General features: G+C 39.3%; 1 protein-coding gene and 1 pseudogene across 1 annotated transcript in view; both read left to right on the top strand.

Annotated features, from left to right (window-relative positions):
* The window catches only part of LOC149251276 (ketose-bisphosphate aldolase class-II family protein), a 457,406-nt gene that overhangs the window by 319,890 nt on the left and 113,644 nt on the right, over positions 1–23,872 (top strand). The window lies entirely within an intron of this gene.
* Positions 9,020–9,673, top strand: LOC149251277 (small ribosomal subunit protein uS14z/uS14y/uS14x pseudogene; annotated as a pseudogene).

The raw sequence follows: 23,872 nt of genomic DNA, 5'->3' as shown, positions 1-23,872 counted from the left end.
ATTTTTTACTTATTGTAGATGATTTCAGTAGAAAGATGTGGGTGTATTTTCTAAAAAATAAATCTGATGCTCTTAGTACCTTTCAGAAGTTTAAAACCTTAGTTGAAAAAGAATCTGGTTGTAATATCATGACCCTTAGGACCGACAATGGGGGGGAATTTTGTTCCTCAGCTTTTGCCAACTTCTGTGATATTCATGGCATCAAACGTCAATTAACCACACCTTACACTCCCCAGCAGAACAGTGTTGTCGAGCGTCGCAACCGCACGGTTGTTGAAATGGCTCGTTCCATGTTACAACACAGGAGTGTTCCAAACAGATTCTGGGCTGAAGCAGTATTTACTGCTGTTTATCTTCTTAACCGATCACCCACTCAGGCTGTTACAGGGAAGACTCCTGAAGAGGTTTGGTCTGGCCGTAAGCCTAAGATCAGTCATCTCAAAGTATTTGGCTCAGTTGCATATGTTTGGATTCCAGCTGCTAAGCGCTCTAAATTGGATTCCAAAAGCCAGAAACTCATGATGACAGGGTACAGTGATCATCATAAGGCCTATAGGCTGATAGATATAGCCACTGGTCGTCTTAGCTTCAGTCGGGATGTAGTATTTGATGAAGAAAGAGGATTCTTTCAGTCTTCTTCTTCTGAGCAGTGTTCTGAGGATCAGCCTCACAGTATTCGTCTTCCGGTCGGTCCACCTGATGGGAGGGATGATGTAGCATCCGTATTTGATACTACTCTATCTGAGCCTCCTCCAGAAAATAACCCTCCTCTTGCGGCCCCTATTGCTCTTGAGTCTTCTCCAGCTATTCCTGATATTGGTTCTTCTACTCTTCGGCCTAAATGGTGGGCTAAAACCATTGGTGATCTCCGGGATGATGAGCTCCTTGAAGGTAGAACTTCTAGACATAAGAACAGACAACAGTCTACAGTCAATTTTGCTCTTATGGCTAACCTGCACAGTATTTTTGAGCCTCAAACCTATTCAGAGGCTAAGGGTACATCTGAGTGGGAACAGGCTATGGAAGCCGAATTCCAGAGTCTTCAGAAGAATCACACATGGACACTTTCTGATCTTCCTGCAGACAAAAAGCCCATAGGCTGCAAATGGGTGTATAAAGTGAAATACAAAGCTGATGGAACCATAGACAAGTATAAAGCTCGGCTTGTGGCTCGAGGATTCTCACAGAAGGAAGGCATCGACTATGAGGAGACTTTTGCTCCTACAGCCAAGATGAGTACCATAAGGCTTGTTCTTGCCCTAGCAGCTCAGTTCAATTGGAAAGTTCATCAGATGGATGTAAAAAGTGCTTTCCTAAATGGTGATCTCCAAGAAGAAGTCTACATGACGCAGCCTCCAGGATTCAAGGTTGCTGGTCAAGAACAGAAAGTGTGTCGGTTAGCTAAAGCAATCTATGGATTGAAACAAGCTCCTCGGGCTTGGTACATGAAAATTGATCAGTACCTGACAGATCAGGGTTTTCAGCGGAGCCCTTCTGATGCAAACCTGTACATCAAGCATACTGGTGATGATATCTTGTTTGTGGTTGTCTATGTGGATGATCTTATCATTACTGGCAGCTCTGCACATTTGATCCATGGGATCAAACAAGATTTATGCAGAACTTTTGAGATGACAGACTTGGGGCTTCTTCATTATTGTCTGGGGGTTGAAGTTTGGCAGACTGAAAATCAGATCTTTCTCTCTCAGTCCAAGTATGCCAAAAATCTTGTGGACAGATTCAGAATGCAGGATTGCAAACCGGCCACGACTCCTATGGAACCAGGGCTCAAACTTTCAGCTCAGTCATCCTCTCCCCTTGTGGATGAAACTTTATTCAGGCAATTAGTGGGCAGTCTCATCTATCTTACTGCTACCAGACCTGACATCAGTTTTGCAGTAAGCTACATTTCTCGCTTCATGTCCGCCCCTAAAGCTGATCATTGGCAAGCAGCAAAGTGTGTGCTACGATATGTGCGTGGCACTTCTGATTATGGCCTCCTATACACTCGAAGTTCCAATCCTATTCTCAGTGGTTACACTGATTCTGACTGGGCCGGTTCGGTTGATGATCGTAAATCAACAGCTGGGTATGTGTTTAATCTAGGATCCGGTGCTGTTACTTGGACTAGTAAGAAGCAACAGGCAGTGGCTCTCTCCTCAACAGAAGCCGAGTATCGGGGACCAGTTAAGGCATCCTGTGAGGCAGTTTGGCTTCGACGTATGCTGGCAGATATGCATGTTTCCCAGACAGGGCCTACTTCTTTGTTTTGTGATAATCAGGGAGTGCTCAAACTTGCCAAGAATCCTGTCTTTCATGAACGAACAAAGCATGTGGAAACTCATTGCCACTACATTCGCCAGCTTGTTGAAGACGGCTCAGTTCAGTTGCAATATGTTCCCACAACAGAGCAGCCCGCCGACATCTTCACCAAGCCTCTTGGTCCTGATAAATTTGTAAAATTCAGAGGGTCTATTGGTGTTGTAAATAGATTGAGCATTAAGGGAGGGTATTAGAATATTCCTATTTAGCATTTAATGCTCATTCCTTTTAGCTGTTGCTATTTGTATTCTTTTAGCAGTTTCTTAGATGAAACTGAGTGTTTCTATATTCTACATAGAAACCTGATGTTTCTATTATTGTAAATATCTCTGTATTATGATTGAGCTATTTGCTCATTCGAAATTAATTCATTCAACATTCTTTTAATTGATGTCCTATAAGGTTTGTCTTACTCAAAGGTATGTCTCAAACTATAAGTTTTGTTTCTCTTCGTGATAAAGGTATATTCATTCTAAAAAATATGTGTTACATTACTAACAAGTTTCATGTCTAGGACCTTTGAATCATAGAGATTCTTGTTTGGGAGATTAATCATTAGATTGACTCTACCCTCATTAAAATCATTATGTTTGTGGAATCCTAATAGGTTCTTTATAAAACCCTAACCTAAGGGTATGCTAATGTGAAATCCCTAGTCTACCTAGGGTTATTAATGAAATCAAGAAAATACTATTCTTTGGATGTTTGGGGTTTCGATGGTAATGTCATGTTTGGAGTTTTTGTATTATTATGGAAACCCTAGTCCTTTAGGGTTGGATGGTAATGTGTTCCTAGACCTTGAGGTTTTGGTAAATTAGGGTTTATGAGTAAAACCCTTATGTATCGCGGGTAAGCTTCTAGGAATCAATAGTAGGGAGAGAATATATCACATCCTGCTCACAACCATATGTAGGGAAGGATAAACCACATCCTACAGTCACACATCACAACCATCGTAGGGAAAGGATGAACCACATCCTACAAGAATGAAAAACACGGAGAGTAGGGAAATGATGAACCACATCCTACACGCATGCAAATGACCAAGAGTTCATATACTCAGAAGAATGCTTCGATACCAATGTAACGACCAAAAGTCGTATATGCAACGGAAATATTTAAAATACTTCATAGACAAATACATCCATTGTAGGATAGTAAGTGTAAGTTGTATATTATATAAAGAATTGATGTAGGATGAGTACAAATGAGAATGAGGGTCTTGTATATATAGCCAGGTAAGTACCCTTTCACGATAAGGCATGTCTCTAGAACATGCCTTTTCATTATTAACTAACTAACCATTAGTTAATTTACTTATTATTTATTATTATATTTATATTATTATGGTTATTATTTATTATCTATTTTTATATCATTTATGTTCATAACATTGCCTTCCCTTTCAAAAAGCATTGTCGTCAAAGCTTATTGACGAAGGATCGGTTCTCTTTTGTTGATCAGAATATCTTCTTATTTTTTAGCGTTCATCTTTGTTGATACAAGACGATATGATGTTCTTAGTGATAGAGATAATTATCGTACTGAAAACGGATCAGACCATCCTAAGTTAATCTTCTGGGAAATCTTCTGACCCTTGGAGATGGGTGGTGAATAGTTACCGTATGACTGGATTGAGCTTATTTCAGTGTTCTTACGAACATAAGTTTGTTTATGTTCCACATGATATAGATTTGTAGATTTATTAAGGCGTCTACTCTTGTGATTCAGATGTAGATAAGGAATTTTTCTTGTTTGAACTTCCTTAAACGTTTTTATGGCAGTTTCCAGATTCCCATCAAGCATTGTTGTTGTTGACTTAACTACTGAATCCTTATTTGGGGTGTCCTCTATTTGAACAACAACCTCTGAGTATGTTTTTACTTTAATAGGGTTTGGATTTACCTGAACTGTGAGATTAGTGGTATTGATGTTTGTTTCTTCAGTTTGGACTGCTACATCTGGAGATTTTGATGCTTCCTTTGCGACAAGTTCTTTAAACCTATTCATCAGTGATTTCTTTCCGTCCTTAAGTTCTTTAATCTGTTTGAGCAGGTTTTGATTATGATTTTTGAGTCGTAAGCACTCCTCGTTCTCTGAGTCAACTTTATTTTGGCCTTCACACTTCTTGTCTTTTAAACACTTGATTTGTTCTACTAATGTTTGGTTAAGGCTCTTTAAACAAAATTTTTCTTCGTCTTATTCTAATAAACGCTCCTTGAGTTCCTTCTTTGATGCCTTAGCTTTCTTGACTTGTTCAAGTAGTTTTTCTTGGTGATCTCTGAAGCACGGAATTTCTTTCTTTGCTGCAAATGACTTCTTCAAGCTCTTTTTGCTTCTTTGATATAGTTTTTTCGTTATCTTGAAACATCAAGTCTAAGATATCCTTAAGGTCTTTTAATGAAGATTTTATTGATTTTGAATTACTTGTTATGTCTCAAAACATGACCATCTTCCCTTTATAAGGAAATGTCAAAACTTGTTTCTCTATGTTTAACATGAATGTATCCAAATCCTTTAACCAGGGTTGACCAAGTATGATGTTAGTATTTTTATCCATCCTTACAACATGAAATTGAGATATGTACTCTTAATGACCTATTGTCACTTGTAGATCACTAATTTTATATTGTTTTTGGTCAAAAATAATTTCCTTTACACCAATGCTTAGCTTTGGAACTAATAGTTGATTTGCCAATTTGATGTTGATATAAATTTTATTGTTGCTTGAGCTGATGACGACATTAACTTCTCTTCCTTGGATACTTCATTTTAATATAATTACTCCGTGATCTGTGACTGAAAGACCATTATAGGAAAACCTTTCTTCCTTCGTCATTTTAGAACTGAGCTCCATCATTTTTTTTCAATAATTGATCCCATTTTGTTTTGTCGAGATGAATTTAGGTATATATTTAAAGTTCCTTTGGACTTTATACTTAAGCCTCCTTTAAAGGTGCCTTTTTAATATTATTTTTTATAATTCTTCAAAACTCTTTTAATCGAATTTCCTATTATCCTTAATATTTCAAAACTCCTTTGTATTATTTTTATATATTTCTACTTACACTTTTTTCCTTTTGTAATTTAAAAAGAATATTTAAATATTGTTTCAATTGGCTTCTTTTAAGTAACCTTCTATAATAATACCCGCTTTATACTTATATATATATATATATATATATTTTCAATAATTTTATGACTTGAAATTTTCTTTAAATACCTTTTTATAATATAAAACTTTTCTTTACATATCTTTTATTTATAATATTTTCTTTTTCTTTTTGAAAAGTTATAACCGTAGTGAAACATGGCTATTCATCTCTTTGGGGTATAATATAAAATATATGTCCACTTATGTGCTTTTGACTCAGTTAATGTTCTCTACATAAAAAGTAAAACTTATCATTCACATAAAGAGTTTTGTATTCCTTTTGTTTTTCTTTTACCTTGAAAATACCTTGGGCAATTACCTTGGGTTGCTAAAACCACGGGCTTGTAAATTACTTAATGAATAATCAAGATAATATTATCTACTCTTTCTTCTCTTACGTATAGTTTTAAATATATTTGGAAAGATTCCCTCTTAACTTTATCATGCACTTTTTATCAATATTGTAGAACCTTTTTATATGTATGAATGTTCTCCTTCAAAATTTACATCGGAATATATTTATTTATATTTATTTTTAAATATTTTTTTTTAATATTTATATGTACTTATTTTATTTTATTTTTTCTTTTTCTTCTTTTTTTCTTTGACTATCTTATTTTTTCTTCCTTTTTTTCTGTTTAATGGCCAAAATCCTGAATGACGAAACAGGTGGAATGGAGATTCTCCAAGACTGGTGTAGCGAAACGCTTAAATCACAACAACAACAAAATTGCTGATGGGTTGATGGCCAAAGGCCGGATCAGACGTAGCTCTGATACCAATGTAACGAACAAAGTTTGTATTCTCATAAGAATGTTCCGATACTAATGTAATGACCAAAAGGTTTATACACAACAGAAATATTTAAAATACTTCATAGACAAATACATCCATTGTAGGACACTAAGTGTAAATTGTATATTATATAAATAATTGATATTTGATGTGTACAAATGAGAATGTGGGTCCTGTCTATAATATATATAGCCAGGTAAGTACCCTTTCACAAATAGGCATGTCTCTAGGACATGCCTTTTCATTATTAACTAACTAACCATTAGTTAATTTACTTATTATTTATTATTATATTTATATTATTATGGTTATTATTTATTATCTATTTTTACATCATTTATGTTCCTAACAGAGAAGCAATAGCAGGGAGAGAATATATCACATCTTGCTGACAAACATATGTAGGGAAGGATAAACCACATCCTACAGTCGCACATCACAACCATCGTAGGTAAAGGATGAACCACATCCTACAAGCATGCAAAACACCGAGAATAGGGAAGGGATGAACCACGTCCTTCACGCATGCAAATGACCGAGTAGGAGGATCTTGCATGTGGGGTAAGGATGAACCATGTCCCAGTGACATGTCCAAAAGCAGATGCATGAATGCATCTCTCACTGGGGTACCGCAAGAGAAGGTGAACCACTCATCCTACTCATATGCCATAGGAGAAGGTGAACCACTCATCCTATGCATATGTCATCAACAGTAGGGGAAGGTGAACCACTCACCCTACATACATGTGTCCGCAATTGTAGGGGAAGGTGAACCACTCACCCTACACACATGTCAACCACCATGGGGTATCACAGGGGAAGGTGAACCACTCACCCTGTACACAGCGCACCAATAGGGGAAGGTGAACCACTCATCCTACGCATATGTCATCAACAGTAGGGGAAGGTGAACCACTCACCCTATATACATGTGTCCACAATTGTAGGGGAAGGTGAACCACTCACCCTACACACATGTCAGCGACCATGGGGTATCACAGGGGAAGGTGAACCACTCATCCGATACACAGCACACCAATAGGGGAAGGTGAACCACTCACCTTATGGTCACTCATAGCTCCAAAAAGTACCCCAAGCCCCCAGGAGCTCCCAGAGCTCAATTATAATCTTAACCAAGGATTTCATCAGATAGGACACAATGTCAAACTGCTTTCTGAAAATCAAAACTAGATCAATGTAACAACCCATCTAATTGACCCATTAATTAAAATGTTAAACTTTATAATATATGAATATATCTATATATATATACATTAAATTTATGGTATATATAGTTAGACTTTACAAATAGCATTTAATAAAAATATATATATCATTAAAAGATTATAACATATTTTGAAATGTTATAAGTATATATATACATCATTAAATAATTATAGCAGATACTTGATAAAATGTTATAAGTGAAAACATTTAATGTTTGTAAATTATATTAAATAAAATGTTATAAGAAATATCATTAAAGTTAAACTATGTATTAAAGAACAATCATGCATATACATAAATATAAGCTAAAGTTATGAACTTAAGCCATAACGTGACAACAGGGATGTCAATCACAATATATATATATCACATATAATGGGTCGTATAAACAAAATATCTGAGCTAATAAAGACTACCCCTACCTACTGAAAATTGATTGCAAGAAATATCGCGGAGGAACTTCAATGCTGAGGGGCGGTGGCTGCAAGTGGGAGGGCGGCCACCGCCAGGCAGGGGGGGATATTTATAACAGCAGCCTGACCCGGGAGCAGGGGGGGAAAAACCGGAGAGGATTGAGAATTGATCAGCAAAAACAGGAGAAGTAAACTTGAAATGGCAGAGTTTTGAGTGATCTGAGTTCTGGGCACAGAGGGACAGAGAGCCTCTGTGGAGAGCTTCTCTGGATCGAGCAACCAGGTTGCTCTGTCTGGTAGGGTGGTATTGGCCATCCCGAAATTGGATCAAATTAGCCAGCAGTTCAGAATTGCTAGTTCAGCAGCAGCATCGGAGGTCAGCCAGCAGTACAGGTAGGTGCAGCTTACAGTTTTATGTATTACTGTTTTCAAATTTTCATATGAGTGTTATCTGTTTACTGTAAGTTCGAATTCAGGGCACTACACATGGTATCAGAGCCCTGTTCAAACCTTCGGACCTCCCAACCCTACGCTCCTGTGCGCTGTGATTTAATTCTCTTTAATAGCTTTTGTTCTGTTGGATTATGCAACCGCAGGCTCTTAAACCCTCTAAGGTTTCCTTTATCAACCAAGAATTCATTCCACCAGCATACTGTTGCGGTCCTGGTTTATATAGCTGTGTTTCTGGTAGTTATAGGATAGCTGCGTTTTTGGCGGTTCTTACATATCACCGCATTCGTAGGTTTGATGATAGCATACTCAAAATCTCAGCTAACACAATGTTTTATCAGTGTTTTCCCCACCGGTTGCCATACCCGGTTTTGTAGTGTAGTAATATCCAAATATCCATGTTTTAAATTACCCGTTCGAAAGACAGGATTGAATTTCTTAATCTTTTTGTGACTTTTATTTAATGGTATAGTCAGCTGGAACTTTAAATCATATTCACAGTTACGGATAAAAGCGTCAAACAATGTCGTTGTGGCACATTGGTAGTGAAAATGGTGTTGGCCTGTTGGCTAAGGCGGAATGGTGGAAGGGGTGTGATTCGATCACCCAACCCCACGGTGTCTATTGCCGATTTTTACGATTGGGGCAACGACACCAAGTTAGGGCTTTTGCGGACGTGAAAGTGGAATAAAACGCGTCCTAATAGTTGGAGCATCCTTCATATACTTACATTAGGGTTTGAAGACAATCCAGTGTTGCATACAACGGAGCGAAGTAGAAGGAGCGGCAGGGCGAGGAAGGAGCGAAGTCATACCAGTTAATACGAGGTTGCGAGGTCGAATTTGGTTATTTTTTTTTTGATCGAAGATGCCTCACTCCGCAGTCTGGAATTCTCATCCCAAGAAATATGGGCCCGGTTCCCGCACCTGTCGGGTGTGTGGCAATCCACATGGCTTGATTAGGAAATATGGTCTTAATTGTTGCCGACAGTGCGTTCGCTCTTATTCCAAAGACAACGGATTTGATAAGTATCGCTAGGAGAGATGGAATTCGTTGGTGAAGGCGGTGCAATGTTGGCAGTGATCTTTCCCATTATCGAGTCAATCGAAATAATTCAGTTAGAAATCGGGGTTTTGGTTTATTGTTTATTATTATGTTGTTCAAATTTCATTCTTATTTCAGAACTTACCGATGAAAAGATTGAAATGCTTCATAATTTATCAAATTTTGTCAAGGCTGATTCAAGCTGATTTATAACTCTACATAAAGGTTATATATGTAGAGCTTTAGTAGACAAATTTTCTGAAGTTCATTGACGAATAGAATCATAATTTGTAGTTGATTTAAATCCTTGGTTAATGGGACAACGAAATTATTTAGTTTCTATTCCAAAATCCACTATGGAGAATTTATGTTGTGCTCTTATGGTTGATCGTCATTTTTTTTCAATCTCCTTTGTCTATTTGCAATATCGATTTTACAATCCATTTATCATGTTCGTTTTGTTAGAGGCTCCTTTTCAACCAAACTTTATTTTGTAAAAGTAATCATTTTGACATTTATTCTTTTTTTCATGATTGGATTTCAAGCATTTTATAATGGTACATCCATTCAGATTCCTCTGGTTAAATTAAATCAGGAAAGCTTTTTCGTCTATAAAGAAAATATAATGTATAATGCAACTGTAGGGAGCCTTTGGAAGGCAGAGGCAACGAAGACATGAATGAAATAACGACGTACTCATTTTCTCAACGATGCCTAGTTGACTGTTCCAAAACACATACTTGGTTTATGAATTTGTAGAGCCTACGAACAGAATGCCCAATTGTTCCAGAAATCCAGAACAGAGAATGCCGATATTGTTTTAATTTACCTTTTTGCATCCTTTTGTCTTCAGCTTAAGCTCCCATAAATCATACTATTTTACCATTGGTGGAGTATCATTTTGTTTGAATTAACTTCAATTTAGTTGGTTTGATCTCCTTTGGAAGCAGCTTGTTGTTTTCAAATTTGCTATGTTGCTCTGTGTTTGCTAATTTTTCTTTCAATTGCTTTGCATTATAAAGTATTTGAAATGGCATTTACCAATCATTGCCAGAGTTTAGGGATAAATAATGATAGTAAATATTTTTTTAAATGCACACAACCATCCCCTTGAGGATGATTGGATGAAGGTGTGCACTGTGTGCAAAAATGCACACCCAGTTGTCCCATATGTGGTTGTTCCTGCATTTTTCTTTTATTTTCGGGAGGTCGAGCTGGTGAACGCGCTGAGGCATGGCTGGAAGGGATGAACCGGTGCTTTAGGTTAAGAGAATATTCGCCTTCAGCAAAGACAAAAATTGTCGTGTTTCAACTAAAGGAAAGTGCCCTGATTTGGTGGGGAAACCTGGAAAAGCAGCTACACCTTACATCAGACAACGTTCCTTGGGATCTGTTCGAGGAAAGGTTCCGAGCGAAGTATTTACCCCCATATTTTCAACAACAGCAAGCCAGAGCCTTTCATACACTAATTCAGGGGAGTAAAACGGTGGAAGAGTACGAAATAAGGTTTATGGAGCTGGTAAAATACATTCCCTACTTAGACTCTGATGAACGTCAAGCTGAACGTTTCATATTTGGGTTAAACCCCCGCATCAGAGCCTTGGTAAGTATGTGGAAACCATCATCGGTAGCCGAGGCAGTCGAATGTAGCCGTTATGCAGAAGAGCACCTTGGAATCAAAAAGGATATAGGGCCAGCAGGGCCTTTACAATCAGGACTCCCAGGGAAGGCTCCCCGGAACTTTTTCAGAGGAGGTAGCTCGAGGCCACCTTACAGCAGCAGGTATACCCCAGGGATGGGGACAAGAGTTCCCATGGCGGTAAACACTATAGCTGCAGAATCGTCCAGCACCAGACCATGGGCATCGCGAGGGACTACCGGCAGAGGAAGGGGTGCGAGAGGAACCAGCATGGGAGGACGCGGCTCGTTCTCTAGAAACTCACACCTTAATTCAAGAGGACCAGCGCAGCTCAATTGTTGGGGATGTGGGGGGCCGCATTTCCAGCGTAACTGCCCAGAAGCGTCATCGGACATATTGCAAAGCACCGGGAGGGAGCCGATATCAGCCAAGCGAAGTAATCATAGAATTCATGCAGTAGTCAACCACGACCAAGCAGCCCATCAATCCACTGTAGTGGAATCATCAGGTATTATCAATGGTGTAAAACTCAAAATCTTATTTGATACTGGTGCCACAGATAGTTTCATTTCGTCATATGCATTAAACAAATGTGGGCTGGCAGCTCGTAGACAAAATGATTTCCACGAAGTGGAAATGGCCTCAGGAGAACTCCAAACCGTGGGCTTGAGTGTGGATCAATGCAAAATTGACCTAGGGGTCTGTTCGACTAAACTAAAAGTGTACGTTACCGCCCTAGGGACGTATGACCTTATCATAGGTATGGATTGGCTGGAAGCTCACCAAGCGTGGGTAGATTGTTATGGAAAAAGGATTTTGGGCTTAAATGATGAGGGAGAAGTAATCCAAATTCAAGGAATTAAGAGAGAAATCTCTTTACGCTACATTTCGGCAATGCAGGTGAAGCGTTGTTTAAGGAAGGGTTGTCAGGCTTATGCAATTCACGAAGTAAGCCAGGAAAAGGGACCGTCCTTAGAACAATATCCGGTGTTAGCCGAGTTCCCGGATGTATTTCCAAAGGAACTACCAGGATTACCCCCGGTCAGAGAATTGGATCTCACTATTGAATTAAAGCCAGGTACCCAACCGATCTCTAAAACGCCTTATAGAATGACAGCTCCAGAACTTCAGGAATTACAAATCCAGTTGAAGGAACTACTCGATATAGGGCTTATTCGACCTAGTACCTCACCTTGGGGCGCTCCTGTAATTTTTGTGAAGAAGAAAGATGGATCCTTAAGATTATGCATAGACTATCGGGACTTGAATCGCGCTACAGTAAAGAATCAATACCCTATGCCGCGGATCGATGATCTTTTCGATCAAATGAAAGGAGCCTCTGTCTTCTCAAAAATTGATCTTCGATCAGGATATCATCAGCTAAGGATTTCTGAAAATGATATCTCTAAGACAGCATTCCGGACACGTTTTGGGCACTATGAATTTACTGTGGTACCATTTGGGTTAACAAATGCGCCAGCCGTATTCATGAATCTTATGAACAGTGTTTTCCGTCAGTATCTTGATAAATTTGTACAAGTCTTTTTAGATGATATTCTCATCTATTCCAAGAATGAAGAAGAGCATAAGGAGCATTTGCGGTTAGTATTGTCCTGCCTTAGAGAACGTCAGTTATATGGAAAACTGTCCAAGTGTTCCTTCTTTCAGGAAAAGATTCATTATTTGGGTCACATCATATCAGGTGAAGGAATCTCAGTAGATCCTGAGAAGGTAAAAGCGATCATGGATTGGCCAATACCGAGAAATGCACATGAGATACGAAGCTTTATGGGCTTAGCTGGTTATTACCGGAGATTTGTGGAAGGGTTCTCCAAAATCGCGAAGCCAATCACAACTCTCCAGCGTAAAGGTGTTAAGTATGAGTGGACCGAGGAATGTAATAATGCATTCTCTGAACTCAAAAGACTACTCACCAGCGCACCAATCCTAAGAGTCCCTGATATGGGCAAAGACTTTACAGTATGTACTGATGCATCCAAGCAAGGGCTGGGTGCAGTATTGATGCAGGATAGGGGAGTGATAGCTTATGCTTCCAGAAAGCTAAAACCTCATGAAGAACTCTATGCTACTCACGATCTAGAATTGGCCGCTGTGATGCTAGCTTTAAAGATCTGGAGACACTATTTGGTAGGACGAAGGTTTACACTTAAAAGCGACCATCAAAGTCTACAGTATTTGTTCACCCAAAGAGACTTAAATGCCAGGCAAAGGCGATGGAGTGAATTCCTAAGTGAGTATGACTTCGGAATATCATATATTAAGGGAAAGGAAAATGTGGTAGCCGATGCCTTAAGCAGGAGACCCCGGATATTTTCTCTCATACCCATTAAGGTGGACTTAAGACAGCGAGTGCGGGATCACCTTATAAAAGACAGCTGGTATTTAAAAGTGAGGGCAAGTCTTGAGGGGATTAAGGCGAAAGAATCTAAGTTCGAGGGTTATGAATTAGAAAGCGATGGGATCTTGCGATTCCATGGAAGGATGTACATTCCTGATGATAAAGATCTCCGAGATACCATCCTCAGGGAAGCTCACAAAGCCGTATATTGTGCTCATCCTGGAGTAGGAAAAATGTATCTGGATATCAAGAAACTCTTCTTTTGGGCAGGCATGAAGCGGGATATCACTCAATTTGTTGCAAAATGTTTGGAATGTCAGCAGGTAAAGGCAGATCATTGTCACCCAGCAGGTCTCTTACAGCCCCACGACATTCCTATGTCTAAATGGGAGACCATCTCTATGGATTTTATCACTGGACTACCTCTTACTTCTCAAAGACACAATGCCATTCTGGTAGTGGTGGATAAATTAACAAAAAGCGCCCATTTTATTCCGGTAAGAGATACTTATGATGTTGCTGACGTGGCTCGAGTATTCATAAACGAGATTATCAGATATCATGGAGTACCTAAGAAGATTATATCCGATAGAGATTCGCGATTCACTTCCAGATTCTGGACGTGCATGCAAACAGCCTTAGGTACTCAGCTAAATTTAAGCACGGCTTACCATCCTGAAACTGATGGCCAGACTGAAAGAGTAAATCAAGTACTTGAAGACATGTTGCGAATGTATGTAATGGATCAGCAATCCCACTGGGAAAAGTATTTACCCTTGGTTGAATTCGCTTACAACAACAGTTATCACAGTTCAATTGGGATGCCTCCATTTGAAGCTTTATATGGCAGACCTTGCAGAACTCCGTTAAGTTGGGACAGGTTAGAAGACCGAGTGATAATAGGACCAGAATTAATCCATGAAATGGAAGCGCAGGTCAGACAGATTAGACAGCGATTAAAGGAAGCCCAGGATAGACAAAAGAGTTATGCTGACGCCCGCCGATCTGATAGGAGGTATGAAGTAGGGGACCAGGTCTTCGTCCGCATCAAACCAAACAAAAGTACTATTCGATTCGGGAAAGGGACAAAGTTATCACCCCGATTTATAGGACCGTTTAAAATCGTGGAAAGAGTTGGATCTGTTGCCTATCGTCTTGCCCTGCCATCCCACCTGCATAGAATTCATAATGTATTTCATGTTTCTGTATTAAGACATTATGTAGCTGATCTATCTCATAACATCCAGTGGAAAGAATTGCAGGTTTCGGACGAGGGAGTCATAACGGTCGAACCGTTACGTATCCTGGAACGTAGAGTTCGACAGCTGAGGAACCGCCTGGTGGACCAAGTTAAGGTCCAGTGGGACAAGTATAGTCCTGGGTCAGCGACTTGGGAGGATACAGAGGACATATGTCAGAGATACCCTAGTTTATGTCCATTTTGAAGAACTACGCTATGTTTAGTATATATATTTACTTCACCTCTGTCAGAGAACCAAAAACATTTGAATGATTAGTGATAAACATGAAACTTTGCGGCATAATATATGTTTAATTCCTGCTGGTACATGGATACCAAAAATAATATAGGTTTAATTCCTGCTGGTACATGGATACCAAAACAATATATGTGATTATACTACTCAATTATAAATGTTGAAGTAAAGATTAAGACCGTCAAATGTATTTACTTCTGGTAGAAATTGAACAATATAAATCTATTTTATTTTATGCATGTCAAAACGAGCAACTGAAATAAAAGACAGGAAGTGAATACATCCTATAGAGAAGTTAGAATACATGCATGAGAAAATAAACAAAAATCTGTTATATATAGATAATACATAAGTTATTACGAATATGCTGATGCACATCTTACAAATGCTGGGTAAGTATAAGATTGCAGGTAAACTTGCAGATAAACTACGATTGCAGATAATTGATCCAATTTTCGAGATGACCACGTGATGACAGAACTCAGATCAGTTAAAGCTCAAAGTGATTCTTTGATAGGGTAGTAACCCTGGTGCTACTGGAGGGGTGGAGGTGTTACCCACCGTTTATCCTCCGAAACCTGGAGTCATGGGAGGACTGTGCGAGTCACGCTCCCCTAGACGTGTGATGATGACTGCCGGATGCCTACTGGGAATCAGGTCGGTATAGCCGACGCTGTTACCTTTGTGTTATGAATGGTTAGGTCAATAAATTGACGCCATGGCATACTTTAGTAGAGGACGGATAGGATGGGAGCAGAAGAGATTAGGGAGGATAGGATGAGTTTTGAATAGCTCGGGGACCGGGATAGAAAAGGGTATGACCGTTAAAACCTTGAACCTAAAGCTCTAACTTCGGGACGAAGTTTTCAGAAGGGGGAATGTATGTAACAACCCATCTAATTGACCCATTAATTAAAATGTTAAACTTTATAATATATGAATATATCTATATATATATACATTAAATTTATGGTATATATAGTTAGACTTTACAAATAGCATTTAATAAAAATATATATATCATTAAAAGATTATAACATATTTTGAAATGTTATAAGTATATATATACATCATTAAATAATTATAGCAGATACTTGATAAAATGTTATAAGTGAAAACATTTAATGTTTGTAAATTATATTAAATAAAATGTTATAAGAAATATCATTAAAGTTAAACTATGTATTAAAGAACAGTCATGCATATACATAAATATAAGCTAAAGTTATGAACTTAAGCCATAACGTGACAACAGGGATGTCAATCACAATATATATATATCACATATAATGGGTCGTATAAACAAAATATCTGAGCTAATAAAGACTACCCCTACCTACTGAAAATTGATTGCAAGAAATATCGCGGAGGAACTTCAATGCTGAGGGGCGGTGGCTGCAAGTGGGAGGGCGGCCACCGCCAGGCAGGGGGGATATTTATAACAGCAGCCTGACCCGGGAGCAGGGGGGGAAAAACCGGAGAGGATTGAGAATTGATCAGCAAAAACAGGAGAAGTAAACTTGAAATGGCAGAGTTTTGAGTGATCTGAGTTCTGGGCACGGAGGGACAGAGAGCCTCTGTGGAGAGCTTCTCTGGATCGAGCAACCAGGTTGCTCTGTCTGGTAGGGTGGTATTGGCCATCCCGAAATTGGATCAAATTAGCCAGCAGTTCAGAATTGCTAGTTCAGCAGCAGCATCGGAGGTCAGCCAGCAGTACAGGTAGGTGCAGCTTACAGTTTTATGTATTACTGTTTTCAAATTTTCATATGAGTGTTATCTGTTTACTGTAAGTTCGAATTCAGGGCACTACAATCAATGGGAGTCTCATAGCTCCATTCAGCAGCATACAAATGTATATATATAGCAAACATATTGATTTACAACAGAGATCTTGGCAGCACTTAGCAATCCTCTGTTTCTTGCACATCTTGATCAAGAAAATATTTGACTGATCTTACTCCCTCTTACTCAGGGAGACCACAGACTAAACTTGTCTTTTCAGGGCACACATTGTCTATCAGACAACCTGCTTATCATGAGATCAGTCCACTTACACATGCCATAAAACAGGTATGTCATTTGTTGTGCCATATAAAGTGGTATGTGAAATACAGGAACTTCTGAATCCTCTTCAGCAATATACAACAATGGTGATCATGTGTATAAATGAGTGTTGGAGAGTTTCCTCAAATGGCCATGCTTGTTGCCTTATACACTCTTCTTCAATAGTTCTTCAGAGTAACAGATTTCAGTCTTTAAGAAATAAAGGTGGACCTCAAGAGATGTAATACTTAAATGTGCTTTTACCATCTACCATACTGCCGATCCAACCTCTCTCTGCAATGTACTTCAGATCATACTATCTTAATGAGCAACTATCCATCTTCGTATCAATGCAAACAATTGATAGAGGAGAGGATGATTATCAACATCAATAGCTGAATCCAAACATCATGTCTCCCTCTGAATATTAAGAAGGTAACCTTGCCTATAATGTAACCATCTACAATCTGCTATTAATCCTGGGATTTTATAGCTCCCTCTGAAGCTTTGTTTTGGATGATCATCTAGCCTTTAATCAGGTGCTATCCATACGAGAGATGAGACTTCCATGAGGCAACTGATCCATGATGGGGATGGTTCCTTTGCATTCATGTGACTATATCTATACGATGATTCCTTATAAGATCCTGGCTTAAATCAGGATCTTCTACTTATCGTGCTTGACAAGACATAGAATCTGTCATGTGCCCTTTTTAGGACACCTTTGATTTCGTGCTGATGAGTGTTTCCCCAAAAGAAACTGTTCCATAGTGCCATGGACTTATTCTCTTAGCTGATCTTTAAAATAAAGGCTCCAGGTGTGCTGCATTTATCAAAAGTGTTGTATTTTTTCTTTTACTAGAAGATCCCAGGAGCTTCTTCATAAATAACATTTCAAAAGATGAACTATCCGACTGTTTTGTTCACAACAAGACTATAACACAGTCGACAATTTACAGGAGCTTCAATATATCATCATGGCTTCTGGACTAAAACAATAATGCAGTAAATGATGCTGAGCTGGATATGCCATATATATAGAAGAGAGGATATAGGGCAAAAGTGTATGCTGATACAAACTACCAGAGATATGATGTCATTACCATTACATTGACTCTCATGGCATTAGAATGAGTAAACCTGAACATGAGAGAGACCTGTAACCACGGATGAGCGAGAGTGTGGAAGAGTGAGGATTATGCGATGACCGTTATGGAGATGCCATTTCATAATGCAATCTTTTGTGTAATGTAGTGATTCTGCTTCAAATAGAGGTTGGAAATTGAACTAAGTAGTAATGCCAAAGAGATTTTCCAAATTCTGTCTGTGGAAAATGTACATTATTCATAATTATATAACAAATTTTATTAAGTATTTCTACACAATAGACTATGCAGAGATATCAGTGAATTCTAGATCAGAATAAGAAGGCGAAAATTCTGTGTTTGTCATAATGAAACGTGGACTTTGCTGAACACATCATTTTTTCCTTCCTAGGTTTTGGGCTAGTATGGAAAGGAAACAATCCTTCTTTTATGGATTAAATCCACATCCCAGTAATAAATTCGGGACATAAATATATATATGACCCCCCTTAAATGTAATAGTCAGGTTGAGGTATGACGGGTATGTTACCGATGTACCTTGTGAACGAGACATCTAACATTTTCATTTTGTGGATGTTGTTAGGTAAATAAACCTTAGATGTCTTACCTTTGGAGCTGATAAACTTCTGCATTATTCATATTAGGATAGAATACCCTGCATTAGGACAAGGAGGTCGCGAGACCACCCTCCTTGACCTCGGTACCAGTAAGATCCACCTAGCGGGTAAAAATAGCAAAACTATACCCGTTTATAATTGTGATGTTGCAAAGAAAATTGTGTGTTAAAATTCGGTTATCCGCCTCATTTTATATATTGTATATAAATTTTATTTCATGTTCAGGGACCATTACTATGGTAAGGACGTATGAGCGACGACGACGTGACCAGGCGGCATCATCACCATTAATGCCGCCACCGTCGCCATCATCAACCCCATCACCTTCGTCACCACCAAGGCAACCGTCAACATCAAACGCTCCAGCGCCAGAGTTGACTGTGATAATGAACTCTTTGGAAGCCTTATTGGAGACATTAAAGGAATCAACTAAGGCTAAAAACAAAGAGGAATTTCAGCATGTAGCCACCAGTTCAGCGGAACCAAATAATTTGGAGCCCAGAAGATCGAGAGAAGACATCTCTAGAGAGCTTCAGAAAATTAGACTCCCAGAATTTTCGGGAGGTCGAGTTGGTGAACGCGTTGAGGCATGGTTGGAAGGAATGAACTGGTGCTTCAGGTTAAGAGAATATTCACCTTCAGCAAAAACAAAAATTGCCGTGTTTCAACTAAAGGAAAGTGCCTTGATTTGGTGGGGAAACCTGGAAAAGCAGCTACACCTTACATCAGATAACGTTCCTTGGGATCTGTTTGAGGAAAGGTTCCGCGCGAAGTATTTACCTCCATACTTTCAACAACAGCAAACCAGAGCCTTTCATACACTAATCCAGGGAAGTAAAACGGTGGAAGAGTACGAAATAAGGTTTATGGAGCTGGTAAAATACATTCCCTACTTAGACTCTGATGAACGTCAAGCTGAACGCTTCATATTTGGGTTAAACCCTCGCATCAGAGCCTTGGTAAGTATGTGGAAACCATCATCTGTAGCCGAGGCAGTCGAATGTAGCCGTTATGCAGAAGAGCACCTTGGAATCAAAAAGGATATGGGGCCAGCCGGGCCTTTTCAATCAGGGTTTCCAGGGAAGGCTCCCCGGAACGTTTTCAGAGGAGGTAGCTCGAGGCCACCTTACGGTAACAGGTTTACCCCAAGTATGGGGACAAGAGTTCCCATGGCTGTAAACACTATAGCTGCGTAATCGTCCAACACCAGACCATGGGCATCGCGAGGGACTACCGGTAGAGGAAGGAGTGCGAGAGGAATCAACATGGGAGGACGCGGCTCGTTCTCTAGAAATTCACACCTTGATTCAAAAGGATCAACGCAGCTCAATTGTTGGGGATGTGGGGGGCCGCATTTCCAGCGTAACTGCCCAGAAGCGTCATCGGATATATTGCAAAGGACTGGGAAGGAGCCGATATCAGCCAATCAAAGTAATCATAGAATTCATGCAGTAGTCAACCACGACCAAGCAGCCCATCAATCCACTGTAGTGGAATCTTCAGGTATTATCAATGGTGTGAAACTCAAAATCTTATTTGATACTAGTGCCACAGATAGTTTCATTTCGTCATATGCATTAAACAAATGTGGGTTGGCAGCTTGTAGACAAAATGATTTCCACCAAGTGGAAATGGCCTCAGGAGAACTCCAAACCGTGGGCTTGAGTGTGGATCAATGCAAAATTGACCTAGGGGTCTGTTCGACTAAACTAAGAGTCTATGTCACAGCCTTAGGGACGTATGATCTTATCATAGGTATGGATTGGCTGGAAGCTCACCAAGCTTGGGTAGATTGTTATGGAAAAAGGATTTTGGGCTTAAATGATGAGGGAGAAGTAATCCAAATTCAAGGGATCAAGAGAGAAGTTTCTTTGCGCTACATTTCGGCAATGCAGGTGAAGCGTTGTTTAAGAAAGGGTTGTCAGGCTTATGCAATTCACGAAGTAAGCCAGGAAAAGGGACCATCCTTAGAACAATATCCGGTGTTAGCCGAGTTCCCGGATGTATTTCCAAAGGAACTACCTGGATTACCCCCGGTAAGAGAATTGGATCTCACTATTGAATTAAAGCCAGGTACCCAACCGATCTCTAAAACGCCTTATAGAATGACAGCTCCAGAACTTCAGGAATTGCAAATCCAGTTGAAGGAACTACTCGATATAGGGCTTATTCGGCCCAGTACCTCACCTTGGGGCGCTCCTGTAATTTTTGTGAAGAAGAAAGATGGATCCTTAAGATTATGCATAGACTATCGAGACTTGAATCGAGCTACAGTAAAGAATCAATACCCTATGCCGCGAATCGATGATCTTTTCGATCAAATGAAAGGAGCTGCTGTCTTTTCAAAAATTGACCTTCGATCAGGGTATCATCAGCTAAGGATTTCTGAAAATGATATCTCTAAGACTGCATTCCGGACACGTTTTGGGCACTATGAATTTACTGTGGTACCATTTGGGTTAACAAATGCGCCAGCCGTATTCATGAATCTTATGAACAGTGTTTTCCGTCAGTATCTTGATAAATTTGTACAAGTCTTTTTAGATGATATTCTCATCTATTCCAAGAATGAAGAAGAACATGAAGAGCATTTGCGGCTAGTGTTGGCCTGCCTTAGAGAACGTCAGTTATATGGAAAACTATCCAAGTGTTCTTTTTTTCAGGAAAAGATTCATTATTTGGGTCACATCATATCAGGTGAAGGGATTTCAATAGATCCTGAGAAGGTAAAGGCGATCATGGAATGGCCAATACTGAAAAATGCTCATGAGATTCGAAGCTTTATGGGTTTAGCAGGTTATTACCGGAGATTTGTGGAGGGATTCTCCAAAATCGCAAAGCCAATCACAACCCTTCAGCGTAAAGGTGTTAAGTATGAGTGGACCGAGGAATGTAATAAAGCATTCTCTGAACTCAAAAGACTACTCACCAGTGCACCAATCCTAAGAGTCCCTGATATGGGCAAAGACTTTACGGTATGTACTGATGCATCCAAGCAAGGGCTGGGTGCAGTGTTGATGCAGGATAAGGGAGTGATAGCTTATGCTTCCAGAAAGCTAAAACCTCATGAAGAACTCTATGCTACTCACGATTTAGAATTGGCCGCTGTAATGCTAGCTTTAAAGATCTGGAGACACTATCTGGTGGGACGAAATTTTACACTTAAAAGCGACCATCAAAGTCTACAATATTTGTTCACCCAAAGAGACTTAAATGCCAGGCAAAGGCGATGGAGTGAATTCCTAAGTGAATATGACTTCGGAATATCATATATTAAGGGAAAAGAAAATGTAGTAGCCGATGCCTTAAGCAGGAGACCCCGGATATTTTCTCTCATACCCATTAAAGTGGACTTAAGACAACGAGACAGCTGGTATTTAAAGGTGAGGGCAAGTCTTGAGGGAATTAAGGCAAAAGAATCTAAGTTTGAGGGTTATGAATTAGAAAGCGATGGGATCTTACGATTCCATGGAAGGATGTACATTCCTGATGATAAAGATCTTCGAGATACCATCCTTAGGGAAGCTCACAAAGCAGTATATTGTGCTCATCCTGGAGTAGGGAAAATGTATGCGGATACCAAGAAACTCTTCTTTTGGGCAGGCATGAAGCGTGATATCACTCAATTTGTTGCAAAATGTATGGAATGTCAGCAAGTAAAGGCAGATCATTGTCACCCAGCGGGCCTCTTACAACCCGACGACATTCCTATGTCTAAATGGGAGACCATTTCTATGGATTTCATCACTGGACTACCTCTTACTTCTCAAAGACACAATGCCATTCTCGTAGTGGTGGATAAATTAACAAAAAGCGCCCATTTTATTCCGGTAAGAGATACTTATGATGTTGCTGACGTGGCTCGAGTATTCATAAATGAAATTATCAGATTTCATGGAGTACCTAAGAAGATTATATCCGATAGAGATTCGCGATTCACTTCCAGATTCTGGATGTGCATGCAGACAGCCTTAGGTACTCAGCTAAATTTAAGTACTGCTTACCATCCTGAGACTGATGGGCAAACTGAAAGAGTAAATCAAGTACTTGAAGACATGTTGCGAATGTATGTAATGGATCAGCAATCACACTGGGAAAAATATTTACCCTTGGTTGAATTCGCATACAACAACAGTTACCACAGTTCGATTGGGATGCCTCCATTTGAAGCTTTATACGGCAGACCGTGCAGAACACCGTTAAGTTGGGACAGGTTAGAAGACCGAGTGATAATAGGACCAGAATTAATCCATGAAATGGAAGCGCAGGTCAGCCAGATTAGACAACGATTAAAGGAAGCACAGGATAGACAAAAGAGTTATGCTGATGCTCACCGATCTGATAGGAATTATGAGGTAGGGGACCAGGTCTTCGTCCGCATCAAACCAAATAAAAGTACTATTCGATTCGGAAAAGGGACAAAGTTGTCACCCCGATTTATAGGACCGTTTAAAGTCGTGGAAAGAGTTGGACCTGTTGCCTATCGTCTTGCCCTGCCACCTCACCTGCATAGAATTCATAATGTATTTCATGTTTCTGTATTAAGACATTATTTAGCTGATCTATCTCATAACATCCAGTGGAAAGAATTGCAGGTATCGGACGAGGGAGTCATAACGGTCGAACCGTTACGTATACTGGAACATAGAGTTCGACAGCTGAGGAACCGCCTGGTGGACCAAGTTAAGGTCCAGTGGGACAAGTATAGTCCTGTATCAGCAACTTGGGAGAATACAGAAGACATATGTCAGAGATACCCTAGTTTATGTCCATTTTGAAGAACTTTACACTATGTTTAGTATATATTTACTTCACCACTGTCAGAGACCCAAAAACATTTGAATGATTAGTGATAAACATGAAACTTTGTGGCATAATATATGTTTAAATTCCTGCTGGTACATGGATACCAAAATAATATGTGTTTAATTCCTGCTGGTACATGGATACCAAAACAATATATGTGATTATTTTACTAAATTATAAATGTTGAAGTAAAGTTAAGGCCGTTAAATGATTTTACTTCTGGTAGAAATTGAAACAATATAAATCTGTTTTATTTATGCATGTCAAAGATGAGCAACTGAAATGGAAGACATGAAGTGAATACATCCTAAAGAAAAGTCAGAATACATGCATAGAAAATGACAAAATTATGTTATGTTGTAGTATCATATGTAAATAATACATAAGTTATTTCGAATATG

The sequence above is a fragment of the Pinus tabuliformis genome, chromosome 7 (genome assembly GCF_031772625.1).
Source record: "Pinus tabuliformis cultivar Carrire ecotype Pingquan chromosome 7, CPIR1, whole genome shotgun sequence".
In the NCBI taxonomy this organism is placed as follows: Eukaryota; Viridiplantae; Streptophyta; class Pinopsida; order Pinales; family Pinaceae; genus Pinus; species Pinus tabuliformis.
This window is presented reverse-complemented; position numbering and strand designations above follow the sequence as displayed.